At 36.7% G+C, this 22,300-nt stretch overlaps 1 protein-coding gene across 1 annotated transcript in view; it reads left to right on the top strand.

Moving 5' to 3' along the window:
• The window catches only part of BRINP1 (BMP/retinoic acid inducible neural specific 1), a 175,973-nt gene that overhangs the window by 88,808 nt on the left and 64,865 nt on the right, over positions 1-22,300 (top strand). The window lies entirely within an intron of this gene.

The raw sequence follows: 22,300 nt of genomic DNA, 5'->3' as shown, positions 1-22,300 counted from the left end.
CCCCTTCAAATTCATACTTAGATGATTTCTGATCTCATACATATGAGACTCTTGTTATCAATAGCTGCTTATCTATTCCTTCTCCTCATGTGTGATTCTTTCTCATGTTCTGCCATAAGTTTTCTATAGGGTATCTTGTCTATGCTGGAGGCCTCCCTATAGTATAGGTCTTTTTTCTCCATAATCTCTTATCCTTTGCTCTCACTAGATGACTGGTGCACCGCCTTTTCGAATCATTTATGTCCATATTGGCCTTTTATATTTCTTATTCTACACGTATTGTTATTGGCAACATACTGTAGCTATTTTTATTCATCCTCAACCAATCAATCAACAAGCATTTATTAAGTGCATTCTATGTGCCAGGAACTCTTCGAGGCACTGATACAAAGACATACATGAAATAGTGTCTGCCTTCAAGGAGGTTACATTCTATTTGTATCTTTATTGCCCTTTGGGTCATATGCAATTTTGGTTATTTGGGGATCAAGGTGTCTCATGATTCTTAGACACAAAGCATTGTGTGTGTGTGTGTGTGTGCACGTGTGTGTGCATGTGTGTGTGTGTGTGTGCGTGTGTGTGTATAGGCAGCTTGAGATGGCTGAAAGTACAGCACAGTTTTCCAAATTTAATACAAATTCACTTTTTTCCTTTTATTCCGATAAGCTTAACTCATTGTTGCAGTTTACATCCAAGATATGTACATAAATGGACTAATATGTTTTTTTCCATATTACTACAAGTCATAATCTGGGAAAGATATATTATCCAATTATGTTTTCCTTTGTAGATTGCTTAAGCATCTTCTTTTAATAATTGAAATGACACATGATATTTAAGATTTCTTAAAGAGAAGAAGATATTAAAATAAAGGGAAAATAATCACAGATGGCATTATCACAATTTTTTTCCTTGAAGTCTTTGAGATAATGGTCTGTGAACATACTAAGGATACTGTAAATGAAAATAAGCAAAAAGAACAAAGAATTTTCTTTTTCTTCTTCAGGTATAGGCAGCTATTTATTTACTTCCCAACCAAAAAAAATGCTTAAAACATAAAGGATTCATAAACATTCATTGGCAATACTTAAAATGTGAATCAGTATCCAATGATGCTCCCAGAATATAAATACTTAAAACATAAAATACCTTGTAGGACTGCTGAATAGTCATTGACTTTCACCTCAGATCTGTACTGACTGAACAATTCAGTCAAGCTCCATAACTTCTGGCAAGCCAGAGCATGGCTTGAGGTTTCTTAATCCTTTCATCTATGGTATCCTCCTGTTAGTAGTCATCTTTTCTACCCTAAGAAATTGTGGTGTTCATCTCCTGCTGAGAAACCAACACCTGGAGCCACAATTCCCTAACCTCTTGGAAACATGTGGTTGCCATCAAGGCTAGTAATATCCATCTCAGGATGGCTGTTTGGACACCCATGCCCAGGAAAAGAAACACAAAGCAGGCAGCTAGGATCTTGGTATATAGCCTCTGGCTCAACTAGATTAGCACAGACTTTTGCTGCTATGGTCAAGCAGTCACTATAGCTGATGGTGTTGTGGGGAGGGAGACAAGAAATCCCTTCATTCCCTTAATAAAAATTCTTAGGGAGAATTCAAAGACTTTCAAGATACTTGACAGATAAGAAGAATATATATGATTTTCTGCGACAGACATCTATAGAATTGCACAAATGCCAGAAAGATGTAGGTGTACACCTCCATATGATCCTCCTGTATTCATTCATTCATGCATTCATTCATTCATTCATTTATGCTGATCACAAAAATAAATAAATAATTTGACTGAGATAAATGCTCCCATTTATAGGCCATTTTCAACCCATTAAGATCATTTGTGATTCCTTGAATGTGCAGCTACAAAAGGTAACTTTATTCAAACATCTTCCAATTATTCATACAAATTGAGGCATAACACTGTGATGTGCATGACAGCCTGATTAAAAAGCATGAGAAGTGCATACTTATTGAAGGATTTTCCCCTTGTCATGGAGGATGTCAAGTATAAGGTCCAAAAGGATGAGAGGTTCCCTTTAGATGGTGAGATGTTCCAGATGTTCTCATTTGTGGGTCATGTTTTGTCAACTTCATCAAGCCTCAGAGCGTAACAGTGCTTTGTTGAGGAAATCCATGGTCACTCAGAACAAAATGTCACGGATTGGCCTAGCAGTCCTTTCCAGCCACAAATTCTTTAATTTTCAGAGCAATCAAGTCCCTAAACTTTGCAATATGAATTTTCCTTCTCTTCAAGGGCAAGAGTTAAAGGTAGCTTCCATAGGAGCGGTAAGTAAAAAGAGCTTTGGATTAATTAGGAGAACTGGGTTCAAGTTCTGGCTTTGTCTCTTATCTAGTCACTTCTCTCTGGACTCCAGTTTCTTCATTTGAAAAATGAGCGAGTTGTATTAGGTGGTCTCTGAGGTCCTTTTCACCTCTGGAGCTAAGATCCAATGAATCTCTGCCTTGCTTCTGTAACAAGACTATTATGATGACCTAATGAGACCACAGACCATAGGATCTAAAGCTAGTAGAAACTTTAGGTATTACTTAATCTAGCCCCCATATTTTATAAAGGAGTAACTTAAATTCTAGGGAAATGAAGTGACATGTTCAAGGTCACACAGCTAGGCAGTATCAAGTCCAGGTTTCATGCCCAAGTAGTATTATAGGATTTTAGGATTATAAATTTACAGCTAAGAGGGAATTTAGAAGACATTGAACCTGATATATTCATTTTGTAGATGAGAAATAATGAAACATGGAGTCGATGAATGACTTGCCCAGTGACACATAACTAGTAAATATCTGCAGCAGGATTTGAACCCAGGTTTTTCTTACCACAAGTCCAATAGACTAAGTCAGTCTTTCTCTTAGCTACTGTAGCTCAAAATCCACTATTGTTTCCCCATGATACTATGTCTGTGAAAGCATTTCAAAATGTAAAAAGTACTTGACAAATATAAGTATTGTTATTGTTAACTAGGAAGCTTGACTTAAAATCTTTATACCTTATTTAAATGATAATACTCATAACTAGCCTTCTGTTACTTTTTTTCTTCTGTGGCTAATACTACCCATAAGGTCTTTTCTTGGCCTGGGTTTCTCCAGCTACCCCCTAGTTATAGATTGGTGTTTTGAAGACGGATGGGCTAATTGGCTCTGACACATTCTGTAGCTAATGTGCATCATTCTCAGTTCATCTGTGCCCTTGGATTCCCCTTTCCCTATGCTGGCTTGGGGCTGCTGAACTGGAGGAGGGGGAAGGAAGGGAGAGCCAGAGAAATGTCTTCTTCTGGTTGAGTGATTTCACATCCATGCTCTCTTGTTCCTTGGTGATTCCCTGTATCTGTCCTCCCAGGAGGGTGGGGAGGGAGGGAACATGCAGTTAACAGGGACCTGAGAGAGTCCAGATCCTCCCCATTGGCTTTATGATGCAGAGAGGCTTTAAAAGAAAGGGAAAAAAAATCTTAATGATGAATTAGTTCAGCTTAAGGGATAGCATTCCTAGAAATAAACAAATATTCTCTGATTTCAGTGTTATCTAATTCACTCAGAAAATATTGATTTTCTACCTACCAGGGCAGTGTGAAGAATATGGAAAACTGAAGAATCATGTAATCACAGAGTACCAGAGTTGGGAAAGATCTTAGAACATAGAATGACACATGTAGAAGAAACCATAAACATAGAACATTAGAATTATATTTTGTTTGTTTTTTTAGCTTATTTTTTATTTTTAGCTTACAACTCTCAGTTCCACAAGTTTTGAGTTCCAAATTTTCTTCCCCTCCCCCACCCAAGACAACATATAATCTGATATAGGTTCTACATATACCTTCACATTAAACTTATTTACACAATAGTTAAGTTGTAAAGAAGAATTATAACAATGGAATGAATCATGAGAAAGAAGAAATAAAACCAAAAACAAAGAAATAAAAGAAAGCAAATAATTTGCCTCAATCTGCATTCAGACTCCATAATTCTTTCTCTGGATGTGGATAGCTTTTTCCATCATGAATCTTTTGGAGCTGTCTTAGAACCTTGTATTGCTGAAAAGAACCAAGTCTATCAAGGTTAGTCATCACAGAATCAATATATCTGTGGTTGTGTATAATGTTCTGGTTCTGCTCCCTTCGCTCAGCATCAGATAATGTAAGTCTTTTCAGATTATTATGAAGTCTGTCTGCTCCTCATTTCTTATAACACAATAGTATTCCATCACATTCATAAACCACAACTTCTTTAGCTATTCCCCAATTGATGGGCATCCCCTTGATTTCCAGTTCTGCTACTATAAATACTTCTGTACATATGAGTCCCTTTCCCACTTGGGTGATCTCTTTGGGATACAGCCCTAGAAGTAGTATTTCTGGGTCAAAGGGTATGTACATTTTTGTAGCCCTTTGGGCATAGTTCCAAATTGCTCCCCAGAATGACTGGATCAAGAATATTAGAATTATAAAAGCACTTTAGAACCAGGGGTTATAGAAGGGAATGTTACAGCTGAAAGAGTCCTTAAAACAAAGTGATAGAACACAAAACCAAAAAAAAAATGTTAGCTCTGGAATGGATCTTGGGACATAGAATATTAGAGGTAGAAATAAATTTTGAATATAGACTGCTCTGAGGCTCTAACCCCAGAGGCCTTCTATTTCAACCAATATCTGTAGAATGAAGCTCCTGTATATTTTTTTTCTGACAAATTTTCATCTAGACCTTGTTGAAAGAGCAGCAGTGACTAAGATCTCTATAGCTCCTAAAGTATCCCTTTCCATTGTTATATAACCCTAATTGCTAGCAAGTTCCTTTTCATAGTGAGGGAAATCTGTCCTTTCCTGTAACATCCCCTCCACCACCATGTACATATTTGTCCTAGTTTTCAATTCTGTAGTCATTAGAGTTAAATTATGATCTGTCACACAGGTCAGCCCTATATATACTTGAATTAAAAAGTGACTGTAAAATACATTAATATTCTACCTATACATGACTTAGCTTTCTTTGTCCATGTAGAATCCAGTGAAAATCTAGGAAAGAATCTAATAATGCTTCTGAGTAGTCATAATGAGATCTATAAAGTCTAAGAACCAAAGATCACACAATTTTTAAGAGAATCTTTCAAGACCTAAATAAGTCAGTCAGTGTAATGCCTACTATGTGCCAGTAACTGTGCTAAGTGCAGGAGATACAAAAAGAGAAAGGGTCCTGCCCTCAAGGATCTCACAATCTAATGGGAGGAGACAACAAGCAAACAAATATGTTCAAACAAAATGTATATAGATTAAATAATGAATAATTAAGAGAGGGAAAGTATTAGATTGAGAGAATGGGAAAGGTTTCCAAAAATGATGGGATTTTAGCTGGGCCTTAAAAGAAGCCAGGAAAGCCCCTAGTTAGAGATGTGGAGAGGAAACATTCCCAGCATGGGGGACAGCCAGAGGAAATGCCCAGAGCTGAGGGATGACGTTTCTCATTTGTGGAAACAGCCAGGAGTCCAGTGTCATATCAAAGAGTATGTGATGGGGAATAAGTTGTAAAAAAGGCTGGACAGGTAGGAGGGAGTTCAGTTATGAAGGTCTCTGAAGGCCACACAGAGTTTTTTGTATTTAATCTTGGAGGCAATCTTGGAATTGATTGAGTGTGTATGGGGGAGTGACATGGTCAGACCTGCAGTAAAGGAAAATCACTTTGGTGGCTGAATGGAAGATGGATTGGAGTGGAGAGGAACTTGAGGCAGGCACCCTCAATTGCCATTGCAATGGTCCAGGCATGAAGCACTGAGGGCCTTCAGAGTGGAGGTAGTGTCAGAGGAAGGAAGCATGCATATTTGAGAGTCATTGCAAAGGTGAGATCAACATGCCTTGGCAACAAACTGGATATGGGGACCTAGGCTATGAACCTCAGGGACTGGGAAAATGGATTTGCCCTCTACAATAATACTGACATTAGCATGGGATGAGGGTAGAGTAGGCAGGAGACTTTAGAAGAAAATATAATAATTTCAGTTTTCATGTTGAGTTTAAGATTCCTACTGGAAATCCAGTTGGATATGTCTGAAAGGCAGTTGTAGATATGAGACTGAAGGTCAGCAGAGATAAAATAGGAATATCATCAATATAGAGGTGATAAATCCATGGGATCTGATGATATCACCAAGTGAAGTAATACAGAGGGGAAAGAGAAGACACAACCTTGGTGTCCACCTATGGTTAGAAGGTGTGATCTGGATGAAGATACACAAAGGAGACTGAGAAACAGGGGTCCAATGGGTACAAAGAGAATCAATTGGAGTTCTGAAAGCCTAGAGAAAAGAGAGTATCAAGAAAAGAGTGATCAGTGATGTCAAAGGCCACCAAGGGGTCAAGGAGAGTCAGGGTTGAGAAAAGGTCATTGGATTTGACAATTAAGAGATTCCTAGTACATTTGGAGAGAGCTGTTTCAAAGGAATGATGAGATTGTAAGATGTTGTAAAGAGTTAAGAAGAGAATGAGAAGAGAGGAAATGGAGGCACTTACTTTAGATGGCCTTTTCAGGGAGTTTAGCCATAAATAGCTGAAAAGATATGGGGCCATAGTTAGCAGATATAGAGAGATCAAGTGAGAGTTTTTTGTGGATGGAAGAGACATGAGCAGTAGGAAAGAAGCCAGTGGACAGGGAGACAGAGATACTTCAGACCTATTTACTCTCATATTACCCTCAAATCTACCAGGTTTGGTTATTTCATTTCTTAGCCCAAAGCAAATTGGAAGAAAGGACAGAGTGATGCTCACAACAGACTCACAACAGAATATGAGCCAAAAGTAATAGCTATCAGTCTGACAAAGAAAAAAGAAATTAAAAAAGGATATAAATGTAATAAAAAACACTTTATAATATAAAAAGCAAACACAAGAACTAAAAAATTACTGCAGTATGTAGCCACTTGGTAGGGGGGAAATATCCCCAATTAACCCAATAAACTAAAACATCCCTGGATGACAATCCACTGCCATCAGTGATACTCATAATGAAGACCTGATCAAGAAGAAAAGATTAAATTACATTTAGCATCAGTTTTAGGAAAGCCCAGAAGCATAATTCCCTTTAGGGAGTGTGACTGGCATGGTATATCAGTGGAATGAGTGTTGTCATTGAGTGAAATGACTCAAGCTTGAATTCTGACTTCACTACTTACTGTGAGACCTTAACCAACCTACTTAAGTTCCCAGGGTCTCAGTTTCCTCATTTATAAAATGGGGGTTGGAGGAGTAAAACGAAAAAAAATCTCTAAATTTTCTTCTAGTTCTGAATATAGAATGTTCCCATCAAATGATTAAAATTAAACAAGTTTTTATACGTAGTAGGGTTATCCTGCTCTATCTAGAAACCTTATTTATATGACATGTAGGTGGAGAGGCAGCACAGTACTATGAAAGGTGACTTAATTTGTAATCAGAGAATCTGAATTTAAATCGCAGGTCTGCTATTGGCTACCTGTGTAAGATTAGGCAAGTTTCACTACCTCAGCTTTCCCATCTGAAAAATAAGAGGATTGGGCTGAATGACTTCTGGGACTTTTTTAGCTCCAAATCTAAAATCCTATGATACTATTTCCTGACTATAGTATCTCAAGGATGCTTGATTATTATCAGGGAGTACTTCTTTCCCTGAAATAGATTATAATTAATCTTATATTTTCATATTTATTTTTAAGCACAGATATTCTTATTATCCTTTTTTTGTTCTGAAGTTTTTCCATTCCCCTTGCCACTCCTCCACCCAAAGTGAAGGCAAGGGAAAAACAAAAGCAAAATATGTATAGTCATGCATATAGGTGGCATATAGGCAGTAGATAGAGTACCAGGCCTGAAGTCAGGAAGACTCATCTTGCTGAGTTCAAATCTGGCCTCAGAAATTTAGTAGTTGTGTGACCCTGGGCAAGTCACTTAACCCTATTTGTCCTAGTTTCCTCATCCATAAACTGAGCTAGAGAAGGAAATGGCAAATCACTCCATTATATTTGCCAAGAAAACTCCAAATGGGGTCAAACATAACTGAAAACCAACTGAACAACATAGTCGTGTAAAACAGGTTTCTGTATTAACCATTAAAAAATACACTTCAATCTGCACTCTGAGTCCTTCAATTCATTAACTAGGAGCGGATATGATTCTCATATTTGAAACTCATGTTTAATCATGAGTTTTTTTTAATTGTTGTTGATTATTATGTTGATCAAAGTTACTAAATCTTTGAAATTTGATTATTTTTATAATACTGTTATTACTGTGAATTTGCTCTATTGGTTCTGCTAACTTCATTTTGCAACAGTTCATATAGGCCTTCCCAGGGTTTTTTTTTTTTTTTGAAACCATTCCCTTCCTCATTTCTCAGAGCACAATAATATTCCATTACATTCAAATACCATAACTTGCTCAACCATTCCCCAATTGATGGGCATTGCTTCAGTTTCCATTTCTTTACCAGCACCAAAAGAGCCACTATAAATATTTTGTACATATGGTTCCTTCCCTTTTTCTTTGATCTGTTTCAGGTATAGCCTCTGTAGCCTTTTGGGTATAGTTCTTTTGCTTTCCAGAATGGCTGGACCTGGTTCAATGTTCCACCAGCAGTTCATTATAGTACCTGCTTTCTCCTGTGCCCTTCAGAATTTGTCATTTTCCCTTTTTTGTCATGTTAGACAATCTGATGGGTATGAAGTAGTACTTCAAAGTTATTTTAATTTGTGTTTCTCCAATTATTAGGGATTTAGAAAATTTTTATATGGCTATTGATAGTTTTAATTTCTTTTCAAAATTGACTATTTATATCCTTTGACCATTTCTCAGTTGGGAATGTCTCTTGTTCTTTTAAATGTGACTAAATTCCTTATGTATTTTAGAAATGAGACATTTATCAGAGAAACATGCTGTAAAGATGTTTTTTTCTAGTTTCCTGATTTTCTTCTAATTTTAGCTGCATTAGTTTTCCTTCTGCAAAATAAATAAATAAATTGTATATAATCAAAATTATTCATTTCATCTTCCATGAACCTCTACCTGTGTTGTTTGGTCTTTGACACTTCTCATGTCCATACATATGACAGGTAATATCTTTTTTTCTCCACTAATTTGCTTATGATATCACCCTTTAATTTTAAGTCATGCACCCATTTTGAGCTTCTCATCATACAGTTTTTGAAATGTTACTCTGTATTTAGTTTCTGCAAGATGACTTTCCAGTTTTCCCAACAGGTTTGTCAAATAGTTCATTCTTGCCCCAGTGGCAGGGATCTTTGGGTTTATCAAACAGTTCATTTTATTTTCACTTACTTTTATATATTGTGTATCTAATCTGTTCCACTGATTAACCTTTTTTTATTTCTAACTCAATATAAAAGTGTTTTGAAAATTATAGCTTTATAGTATAGTTTGAGATCTGCTACTGCTAGGCCTCCTTCCTTCATATTTTCTTTACTGATTTTCTTGAATTTTGTTATTATTTTCTCTTAGTTCAATAAAATAATTCTTAGGTAGTTTGGCATTGCACTAAAGGAAAATAATTTAGGTAGTATTGGCATTTTGATAATATTGGCTCAGCCTACCCATGAGCAATTAATAGTTCTCTAATTATTCATATCAGCATTTGTGTGGAATATTTGGAAATTGTGTTCATGTAGTTCTGGGTTTGTCTTTGCAGGTGGACTCCCTACTATTTAATACTGTCTGTAGTTATTTTAAATTGAATTTCTCTTTCTGTCTCTTCCTGCTGTGTTTTGTTGGTAATATATCGAAATACTGATGATTTGTGCAGGGTTATTTTATATCTTGCAACTCTGCTGTTGTTTTGACTAGTTTTTTTTTTTAATTCAGTCTAGGATTCTCTAAGCAAACCATCATAACGTTTGCAAAAAAAAGGTTCATTTTATTTCCTCATTGACTATTCTTATTCATTCTTTTTTCTTGTCTTATTGCTAGCATTGCTAGTGTGGTATTAAATAAAAAGGGTGATAATGTACAACTTTGCTTCATCTCTGATGTTACTGGAAGGGATTCTAGTTGATCCCCCTATACATAATGCTTGATCTTGGTTTTGGATAGCTATTACTTATCATTTTTTTAAAGCTTCATTTATTCCCAGGCTTTTGAGATATTTTTTTTAACAGGAATGAGTGTTATATTGTGTCAAAAGCCTTTTTTGCACCTATTAAATAATCTTATGATTTTTGTTGTTTTGTTGTTTATATAGTCAATTATGCATATAGTTTTCCTAATCTCAAACAAGCCCTGTATTTCTGATATAAACTCAGCCTAGTCAAAACATATAGTTTTTGTGATATGTTGTTATAATCTCCTTATTAGTGTTTTATTTATTTGCACCAAAATTCATTATGAAAATAAGTCTATGTTTTTCTTTCTCTATTTTAGCTCCCTCTGCTTTAGGTATCAAGACTATATTTGTCATAGAAGGGATTTGGGAGGACTCCTTTACCTATTTTTAAAAATAGTTTATGCGATATTGGAATTAATTGTTCTTTCAATATTTGGTAAAATTCACTTGTAAATCCATTTGCTCCTGGGTATTTTTTTTGGGGGGGGGTTGGTGGAGGGGAGTTCATTTGTAACTTGTACAATTGTTTTTCTAAGACTTATTTAACCCTCTTAAATCTCCTGTTCTGTTAAAGTGTGAAGTTTATATTTTTATAAATATTCATCCATTTCATTTAGATTGTCAACTTTGTTGCCATATAGTTGGTCAAAATGACTTTACTAATAATTGCTTGATTTCATCTTTATTGGTTGTGATTTACTCATTTCATTTTTGATACTGGTAATTTGTTTTCTTCTTTTTAAAAATCAAATTAGCTAATTATTTTTTTTAAACCAGCTCCTCATTTCATTTATTGTTATTTACTGTTTAGGTGTTTCAATCATTTTTAACTGGCAGAGATACTGGAGTGGTTTGCCATTTCCTTCTTCGGCTCATTTTACAGGTGCGGAAACTGAGGCAAACAGGGTTAAAGGACTTGCCCAGAATCACACAGCTGATAAGTGTCTGAGGCCAGATTTGAACTCAGGAAGAGGAGTTTTCCTGACTGTAGGCCCAGCCATCTTGCCCACTGCACCACCTAGCTGCCACTTTATTTATTAGTTCATTGTTTGTTTGTTTTTTTTTCAATTTTTTTAATTTCACCTTTGATTTCCAAGATTACTGTTTTAATGTTTTATTACTCTGTGGGGATTAACTTGTTGTTTTTCTAGGATTTTTTTTTTTAGTTTCATGCTTAATTTATTTTTCCACTCATTCTCTCTTTTATTGATGTAAATGTTTAGAGGTATAAATTTTCTCTGAAGTACTGACTGCTTTGACTTCATCTCACAAATTTTGATTCAATGTCTCATTGTCGTCATATTTTTAATGAAATTATTCATTGTTTCTATGATTTGTTCTTTGGCCTACTCATTCTTTAGTATTAGGTTATTTAGTTTCCTATTATTTTTCATCTATACTTCAAGGGATTTTTATTGATTGCAATGTTTATTGCATTATTGTCACAAAAAGATACATTTAATATTTGTTTTTCTGTATTGGTTTATGAGGCCCTTATGCCCTAAAGTATGGCCAGTTTTGTGAATGTGCCATGCACAGTTGAGTAAAAAGTCGTAATTCTTTCTACTCCAATCCAACATTCTTTTAAAGATCTAACTTTTTTATTTTCCTTGAAATTAAACTTTTCTAAAACTCTATTCATCTTCTTAACTTCTTTCTTGTTTATTATGTGTTTAGATTTACCTGAGTCTGAGAGAGATAAATTAAGGAACTATACTAGTATAGTTTTACTCTCTATTTCATCACATAACTCATTTAGCCATTTCTTTAAAAATTTTTATACTATACCATTCCATGCACATAGTTGTTGATATTAATTCTTTGTCTGTTAATTCAATGTCCATATACTTAGCAAAGTATATTTCCCCTGATTATCTCTTTTAATTTGACAAATTTTGCTTTTATATTGTCCAAGATCATGATTGCTACTCTTGCTTTTTTTTTCAGTTGAAGCATCATAGACTTTATTCCAACCCATTATTTTAACTCTAAGTATATCTTTGTGTTTCAAGTGTGTTTCTTGTAAACAACATATTGTTGGATTCTTATACCCAATTCATTCTCCTATTTTCTTCAGTTTTATGGGTGAGTTTGTCCCATTCACATTCACAGATTGCTAAATGTGTATTTCCCTTTGTCCTATTTTTATGTACTTATCCTTCTCTCTTCTTTTAATCCTCTCCCCCTTAAGAGTCTCTTTTTCTTCTGACCACTACCTCCTTTAAGCTAACCCTCTATTTTATCCCTCCATCTTTTCCATAATCCCTTTCCTTTCTACTTTCCTATTAGGTAAGACAAATTTCTGTGACCAACTGTGTTTGTATGTTTATTCTTTCCTTCTTGAACTAGTTCAGCTGAAAGTGATGTGCAGCATTGCCCATTCCCACCTGTTGCTCACTCTATTGTATAAACTCTTCCTTACATACCCCATTTATGTGGGGTAATTTCCCCCTCTCATCCTCTCCTCCTTTTTCCAAGTGCATCTCTGTTTCTTACCCTTCCATTCTTCTTTTGAAATCATCCCAATGTAGTATCATCATACCCAGGCCTTCTGCCTAATGAAACTCCCTCTAAGAGAAATAGTGATAAAATTCTGAGGGGTTACATGTATCTTCTTCCCATATAAGAATGTAAAGAGTTTAACTTTATTTGGTCCTTTATTATTTCTCCCTCATGTTTGCATTTCATACTTCTCTTAATTCCTATGTTTAAAGGTGAATTTTCTATTCACATCTAGTCTTTTCATCAGGAATACTTTAAAGCCTTCTATATCATTAAATATCCATCCTTCCCTCCCCTCACTGCCATAGGATTATACTCAATTTTGCTAGATAGGTTATTCTTGACTGCAGTCTTAAGTCTTTTTTTTTTCTAGAGTATCATATATCAAGCCCTACATTATGTCATCCTAATGATTTGAATTCTTTCTTTCATGCTACTTTCAGTATTTTTTCTTCACCTTGGAGATCTGGGTTTTTGCTATAATACTCTTAGGAGTTTTTATTTGGGGGTTTCTTTCAGAAGATGACTGGTGGATTCTCTTGATTTTTTTTTATTCTAGTTCTAAAATATCTGGGCAGTTCTCTTTTATAATTTCTTGAAATAGGACTTCTAGACTCTATTTTTGTTCATGGCTTTTGGATAGTCCAATGATTCTTAAATTATCTCTTGATGTATTTTTAGATTAGTTGGTTTTACTATGAGATATTTAACATTTTTTCCTTTTTTATTTTTATTTTGACTTTGTTTTATTATTTCTTGATGTCTTATTAGCTTTTATTTGGCCACTTCCAAATTTTAAGGAATTATTTTCTTCAATAATATTGTGTACTCTTTTACTGCTTGGTCAGTTTTAATGTTTAAGTCTTTATTTTCTTCAGTAATGTTTTGTACCTCTTTTATAAAACTGTTAATTCTTTGTTTATTACTTTCTTGCATAGATTTCATTTATTTCCCCAATTTTTTTCTCTATAACTCTTTTTTTCAAGTTTTACTCTTATTAAAAACTATCTTTAAATCTTCTAAGAATTCTTGTTGGCCTTGTGCCTAATCTGCATTTTTCTTTGAGTCTTTGATTGTAGAATTTTTTTTTAAATCATTGTTTTCTTCTGTGTCTTGTGTTTCCCTGTCACCATAGTAATGCTCTGTGGTAGAGCTGTTCTTCTTTTTTTGTTTGTGCATTCTTCCAGACTACTTTTTAAATTTGGCCTTTAAGTCAGTATTGGACTTTGCTCACTTCTGGTGTTGGGGGTGGGGGTGGCCTGAGTTTCTGTCTTTTTATGTTTTTCTGCTCTATTCACATCTCAGAATCTTGTGGCCTAGAAATTTTTAGTTCTTCCAAAGTATTATGACCTGGGTTGACATTTGTTCACTGCCCTCTTGGTCTGAGCTCTGCATGTTCCTGACCCAGATTGGTTCTGTTGGATTGTGTGTGACTGTTTTTAGTAGACTGCTACTGGACTCCATCACTGTTTGCCCGCTGGGAAATTCTGCAGGTTTAGAGTGACTGAAATGCTTGAATCCCCTTTGGTCTTGCTTTCCTGTCCTGGTTACTTCACTGCAGGCTTATGTCTGTGCTAAAAGTTAGAAATGATTCCCACCTCTGCCCTTGGACTCAGAACCACATAGTTAAGGTTTTGGAACTTGCTCCTCATTCTGTATGTAATTAGAGACTTTCTTGATCATGACTGCAACCACTACTCTCTGCCTAGGAACTGTGACCCTGAACTGGGACAATGTGTGATAGAGCTACTGCCTGGTACCCATTCTTGTTCCCAGGATTGGTTCAGAAGTCCCATGTGATCTCTTTCTGCCCTGGTGCTTCCAGTCCTGGTTTTTAGTCTCAGCTCCCTTATACTAGAATGTTCCCCACTGCTACTACTGCTGCCTCTTCTGCTGCTGCCTGTGCTCCTGGGCCAGACTCCCTCCCAGTGTCCACAGACCTTTCTATCTTCCTATACTGCCCTGTGCTTGCAAAATTACTTATGGTGACTTTTTCTTGGCTTTTCTAATCAAAATTCAGTCTGGTGTGCAAATTTTCACTCCACTGTTTTGGCTGTACCTCCTAGATTGTTCTTTTGACAATAGATGCACAGACTGTTCTTGGGCCAATATTTAACAGTAGTGGGTAGATGAGGCATCATTATCGCGACTGAGTGTTAATGTAAATAAACTGAAACAAGAAAGGCAGTTATGGCACAGCGGATAGAGAAATAGCCTCAATCAGGAATGCCTGGATTCAAGTCCCACTTCTGACATATACTGGCAGTGTGGCACTAGATAAGCCATTTAATATCTTTTTGCTCTAGGCAACTTTTGAAGACATTGTCATATGTTGGCTTGCATTGGTAGAAGGAGTTTCCTTACTGGAATTTCCTAGGACCTATGAAATCACAGATCTAGCCCAAATACAACACATACTCACACACTCACACACTCATACACACACACACACACACACACACACACACACACACACACACACACACACTATTAAATCTATAGCCAAATAGGTATTTTTTTTCCTTTAAAGAAGATCTCTTGGGAGGATTATTCCATTGATACTATCATTTCTCCAAATATGTCTGAATTTAGCATACTCCCAGGCACATTGTAAGCATTAAATAAATGCTTGTTGGTGCTGATTCACCTCTTTGAGTTTCAGTCTTCATCTGCAAAATGGGGATAATAAAATTTGCACTTTATATCTCATCTGGCTATTATGAAGAAAGTGCTCTGTAAATGGTAAAATACAGAAAACAGGAGAAGTGGTCTGTCTTAAAGGAGAGGGTCATAAATTTGGAGCCAAAAAGTATCATGCATACCACACTGGATGAGACTCAGAGGTCATTTAGTCCAGCTTTCTTGTGTGACAAAAGAGGAAACTCTGACCTCAGGAGCCTAAATGATTCCCCTAAAGTCACACTGATCGTTAAGTGGCAGAGCTTCAGAACTACATACAGAGCCTTAAGACCAAATCCTCTGACTGCACATTTAGTGCTTTTCCTACTATACCATTCTGAACAAGCTGTTCCCTCTGTTCGAGAAGAGTGACCTGAAGAATGCTCATACCTGTCTTCTTTTTCAACTTTTAAAAATTTTCTGGCATCTAGTGGGGAAAGAGAAGGCCAGAGTCCAGGGGGTTAGGGGAGAGTTTGAAACTCTTTCTCCTTTTGCCCAAGAGTAGAAAATGCCCATTTACCTGGGTCAGCATAGGCTGCTCCTCATCTGCTTCTTCTATAGGTCATCATTTTTTGTTCCTGGGGCAGAAAGAGAAAGAAATTCCAACCAGCCCCTGTTGTATACTGAGATGTGGCTACTGTTGAGTCATTTCAGTTGTGTCCAACTCTCTGTGACCCCATTTGGAATTTTCTTGACAAAGATACTGGTGTAGTTTGCCATTTCCTTCTCCAGCTCATTTTACAGATGAGAAAACTGAGCAAAAAGGATTAGGTGACTTGCTCAGGGTCACACAGCTAGCATCTGAAGTCGGATTTGAACTTAGGACCTCTTGACTCCAGGGCTGGTGCTCTATCCATTACGCCACCTACCTGCTCTGTATACAGGTATAGAAATCCACAGAAAAAACACTGTGCAAGGAAAGAAAAAGGGGAAGAGAGAATAGAAATGCACCTTTTCACAATTTACTTTTATAGACCACAGTAGGTACCCTTCCTCTGGCAAGAGTCCATTCTCCTGCATCTCAGCCAACTAATAATCAGAAGGCATACCCCAATCCCTAAAGACTGACCAGAGTAATTCCTTGTGTTTTCTCTGGAAGGGGGAAGGGCACACATTCACTTCCATGTTAGCTGCTTTTCTAACCAAGCTCCGTACCCTGTATTCTCAAATTGTCTGGGGAATTAAAATGGATCTGGGGTTCCCCTGATCACCCTTATTACACAGCAGTGATAAATAAGACCTTAACCTCTTTGAACTTCAATTCCTCATCTAAAATTTGGGCACTCTAGTGCATTTACTACCTTGTGGAGCTCAAATGATATAACATACGCATGAAGAACTTCACAACCTATAGGGGGCTACATAAATGCCAGTTGTGGTTAGTAAATGGGTGCTGTGCCTAGAAAGGTGGGGGAATAAGATTGCTTCATAACATTTGAGGTCAGAAATGAAGTATGGATATAAAAATTGATTTTCTTTTGTGGTTCCTAAGCTGGCTTTGGGTTCTGTTCTCCCAGAGGATTCTAGAAAAGTCTCAGCAATAACAGTCTCCATGGAGTAAGCCTGTAGCCTCTCAAAGGAACAGTATGCTTAAATTCTAGTCTGTTTGCTTAAAAAGTTGGGCTGCTTGCTCTTTAAGGCTCAGTTCCCTGCCATTAAGGCATTTTCAATCTAGTTGCAATCAGAGGAGAGTGATTGATCCCCAGTTTCCCATCTTTCTACCCCAACCCAATTTCAACAGTCATGCTTCATAGGACCTAATGCTGGACTGGAACCTAGAGGCCATATTATTGGACGGTCTCATTTAACATAATAAAGATGAAGAATTAGGGGCCCAGAGAGGTTAAATGTCTCCACTAAGATCACAGAGCTGGTTAATAACACCTCAGTCCACTGGTTTCAGATCCAGGATCAATCTACTACACCACACTGCCTCTCTAACTCTTATATTGATTGTGTTAGTAAGTAGAAGGAGTACTGAAGAGTCATTGCTAATGAATTTTATGGAAGAAGTTGAACAGGGTAATAATTTATATTTAGATAGCATATTTTAAGGTGCAAAAAGTGTTTTCTTCACAACAATCCTATGAAGCAGATAGACAGTAGTTTAAGTACTATCATTTTTTATTTATAGATAAATTAATCTCTTGTCTAAGGTCACCCAGAGATAAGAATCTGGCTCAGGTCTTCTGCCTCCACTGCCTTCAAGCTTAAGTTGTTCTCTCTAGACTATAATCTCTATCTTTCCAACTTAATGCTGCCACCAACCATTTCTATTAAGATGCTCCTCCTCTCACTCCTCTTCCTCCTCCTCCACCTCTTCCTCTTCCTATTTCTTCTTCTTCTTCTTCTTCTTCTTCTTCTTCTTCTTCTTCTTCTTCTTCTTCTTCTTCTTCTTCTTCTTCTTCTTCTAATCCTCCTCCTTCTTTCTTCTCCTTTTCCTTCTTTTCCTCCTCTTTTTCTTTTTTCTCCTTCCTCCTCCTTTTAAATCTACCACTAATTGCCTGCCTATTATTCCTGAGATGGTGAATTGAGTACAATTGTCTTAATGTAAGTCTAAGCCATCTCTAAAATTGCTTTGTCCTCCAAAGGGAACAATTCCAGAATCAGAAGATGAATAAGTATTTCCAAATTTTGTGGGGAATTGCATGGGTTTGTTCTCAGATTTCTGGGGCAAAAAGTGAAAAAATAGTTATGGGCTAAAGTTTTATCTTGCTAAATTCAGGGGCTGTGATCATGCTCTTTGATAATCAATCAAATATTATTGAATGTTGTCCATTGTATAGAATTATAGAGTATATATTTTCAGAATTTGAATGGGTCTTAGAATATAGAATATTAGAACATAAAAGGTTAGGATTGGAAAGATTCTGGAAACATAGGATGTTAGAACCCAGAATATTAGAATATAGAGTGCCTACACTTCAAAAATAGAACAGAAAATATTAGGAATGGACCTCAAAAATATAGAATAGTTAAGCAAAAAATATTAGGGCTAGAAGACACTTTAGAAGAAAAAAGGAAGGGCTTGATGCTGAGTGAAAGACCCGGCCTCTCCCCTTGACCTTTGTCCTAATGAACCTCTTTGGAAGGAGGAAGTAATTGTCAGTTATTTTCCTAGCCTGGAGCTTAGGTCTTTCCCTTGATTGGTGGCCCGGCCTTCTTTGCTTGTCTGTGGGAGGACACTGAATGTCAGGCAATAGCTTGTGGGGAAAGTCTGTAGTTGTTTTCTAGGAATTAATTATTCTTGCTTTGGGGAGGTTGCACATATGGCAAGCCTTGCTTCTGTTGGCTGGTGAACTTTAGGAAATGAGTGTTGAAGCAACTATTGTCAAAGCTGTCAACTGTCTTCTTGCTTTTGAGTTACTCACCCACAATCTAAGTGTTCCCCTGTCAGATGGGGGCATCAATGTAGACCTACCACTGTGTAATGCTATTTTATATCTCTATAGCATCATATGGTGACAAAGCACTTTTTCTATACATTTTCATTGATGTTCAGAACAGCCATGTGAGGGAGATAGGTAAAAGATTTGGACTTCCATTTTATAAATGATGAAACTGAGACCCTGAAAAGGGAAGTGACTTGCTTCATGTCACACTCTTAGTATCTAGAAACTTATGTTTAAATACAGGGAGCTTTTTAATTCCCTATAGCTTCCATCTATATGTAGGCTCTTCTTTGTTAACAGCTACATTTGATGATCAAAGGATATCAGAATTATGAATGCATTTTTAATGTAAAGTGTTATACAAATACAAGTTATCATTAGGAATATTTTTTATTAATGATAATAAAAACAACAAATACCAATCAACAGTGAATGATATGTGGCAAACATATTGTCCAAACAATAAAATCATATAAGATTTCAGAGGAGTAAAATTATTTATATTTGGGGATTAGTGAAGTTTTCATGCAGGAGGCAAGATTTGAGCTGAACCTTGAATGATGGATTTGATTTAGATAGGTTGAGGAAAGATTTAGAGGAAGATCACACATTCAGAGGCTTAGAGATAACTTTCATTTTCAACTCTGTTCGGGGATGGTTTCCCTCCAACCAGGCAGGGATCCTTTCCAGCAACAGATTACAAGAGCACATTCCTGACCTTATTTTCCACCTTCACTCTCTCTTCTTGCCCCTTCCTCTATCTCTCTCAGCTGTCTTGCAATGGGGAAAGGAAAGTAGAGAGAAATAGAGAGACAGAAAGACAAAGAGATATAGACAGAAAAACAGAGGCAGAGGTAGAGGAGACCAAGACAGACAGAGACAGTGACACAGTGACAGAAAGAGACAGAATCAGAGGCAAAGAAAAACAGAGTGAGACAAAATGAGGCTGAGGGCTGAGAAAGACAGAGGCACAGAGACCAAGAAAAAGAAAGAAAATGAAAGCGATAGCCAGAGGGACCAAAAGAGAAAGAGAGACAGAGGAAGAGACAGACACAAACACAGAGAAGGACTTTTTTTTTAAATTAAACCTTATATCTTATTATTCTTTAAATTTGACTTAATGGCATTTTCAGTTTGTCTGCTTTTGCTGGGAAGTTCTGGGAATGGATCTTGGGTTAGCCAGGGCAGTGAGCTGCTTCTTGAGGGGTAGAGATTGTTCATGGGGAGATGGGAGAAAGTCATTAAAAAAAAAACTAGAAAATGCTAAATTTCCATTTAGTGTGAGGTTACATATTCTTCATCTCCTATTTCTGAGCCTCATTGGGCACAGATGTTTTCTGATTGCTGGCATTCATGAGGGATTAATGTTGGGAGAAATATTGGCATTTAAGGATCTGCTTCCAATGTGCTTTGCATCCATTTCTCCCACCACTCCTGTTCACTCACACTGAATCAGCCAAGCTTGGATGACTTGCCATTCCCTGAATGCACTCCTTGTTTCTTCATTTCTGTACCTGTGTTCATGTCATTACCTATGCTTTAAATGTCCCTGCCCTAGTCCACCATCCCTACCTGTTGAAATCTTAATCTTCTTTCAAGGCTCATCTCTAATGCCACCACCTTCCTTTATGACTCAGTCATAAGACATCCTTACCCCCTTTCATGAGTTCTAAGCAATTTATTTTTATATCTTGTATTTTTATACTCTGTAGGATATTCATATCTGTCCTTGGTTTCTCTACCCCTTCCCCCACTATAAATAGGTAGTAAACTCCTTGAGGGATAATGACTTACTCATAGAATTACAGACCAATTTGAAATAATTTGAAAAATCATCCAATCCATACTTTCATTTTAGAAAGTATCACTACTAGGCACAGAGAAAGGAAATGATTTACCCAAGATTAAACACTCCATTATAGGCGGAACCAGACTTTGAAGTACATTTTCTTGGGTTCAAGCTCCATGCTCTTTCTTTATACATTATGACCTCAACCTTCAATCACCCACATCCAAACAGAAGGCGCAGAGTATACAGGGTGCTCGGTGAGTGCCAAATATTTGAAACATTATTGAGAACAAAATAATAAAAGTCAGGGGTCAGAAATACCAAAGTACACCTAAATGATTCTAGATTTGGGACATATTAGTTTGAGTCCAAGGCCCAAAGTCCTATCCCTTGTCACTCTAGAAGACTGGAATCAATCACTCAGATTTTCATTCTTAGCAGCCAAAATCCTATTTCTCTTTTCCAAAGTCAATCACAGATTTTGTATCAAGGGGCTTTGAGATCCCTGGATCCAAATGAAAATATTAAACCTATCAGGTATTTAGAAAACAGAATTTTAGATTATGGAAGTTAAAAAACCATAGATATTTTCTAGTCCAACCCCTTCATTTTACACAGGAGAAAATTGAAGCTTAGAATTAAGTGACTTACCAAAGGACACATATTGTAATGTTGTACCAGAAGCGAGTGAGACATACCACAGAGTATAAGTTTTAAATGGAGAATTTATTAGCCGGCGGCCATCGGGGCTCCTACCCAAATCAATGGCCCCATGTTGGGGTGCAGGTATGACTTATATAGGACATGTGGGGGTACAGTGGTTAATTATCTCCTGGAACCTGCAGGCCAGGTCACAGGGTGGGGGGAACAGGAACAAAGGTCCTGGCTGATTAAAAGATTCAGTCAGGTTATCTTAAGTGGGATAATCTTATTGAAATTCCTTGGTGGAGTCACGGAGCCCCAGGGATATCTACTAGACAGAAAGGGTCTGCCAGGTTATCCTTCAGTGGGATGGTCCTATCTATTGACATTCCTTGGAGGAGTCACAGGGCCCCAGGGATTTCTGCTAAATGCCAGAGAGATCTGAGTCCATTCTTTCTGGGGGTGCTTGTCAGTAGCTATGGGTTTCTCAGGGGTCCCTAATTTTTCCAGTATTACAGTATCATTATTGTTGTAATTTTGTCTTTGTCTTTGGGAGTGTTGATTGAACTTGGAGATGAAGAGTTGCATAGGATCAGAAAAGCAGTGTATAGGATAGTCACTTTAGGAAAGCGTGTGTCTGTGTATGTGTGCATGTATATTACGATACAGCTATGTAGAGATACTAATAACAGAAAAATTTTAATGAACAGAAAATAAAGGATTTGCAGACCATAGTCCATGGTAAAATTGTAGAATGTGTGATTAAAGGGATCTCTAGTGAACATCTAGGAACACAGTTTAAGAGCTAGAGGGGAGCTAAGACATCATTTAATTTAATACAGCTTCTTCATTTTACAAATGAAAATCCTGAATCCTAGAGAGGTAAAGGGACTTACCTAAGGTTTTACAAGTAGTCAGCAATTGAACCTCAGTTTTCTGACTTCGAATATCCTTCTTAGTCTTAAAACTCTGTTGCCCTAGGAAAGAAATGATCATCACAAAGAGCCAGCATTTGCTTTATTAAGAACAAGACATGCCAGACTAATAGTATTTAAGCTTTTTACAGGATTAATAAGATGGTAGAGAAAGGAATTGTTGTAGATATATATTATCTAGGTTTAAGCTAACCTGGTGACAGAGTCACTAATAAACAATTGTAGAGATGTGAACTAGGATATATATTAAGT

The sequence above is a fragment of the Trichosurus vulpecula genome, chromosome 3, assembly GCF_011100635.1.
Source record: "Trichosurus vulpecula isolate mTriVul1 chromosome 3, mTriVul1.pri, whole genome shotgun sequence".
Classification (NCBI taxonomy): domain Eukaryota; kingdom Metazoa; phylum Chordata; class Mammalia; order Diprotodontia; family Phalangeridae; genus Trichosurus; species Trichosurus vulpecula.
The sequence above is the reverse complement of the archived record's forward strand: the minus strand, read 5'-3'. Positions and strand labels throughout refer to the sequence as shown.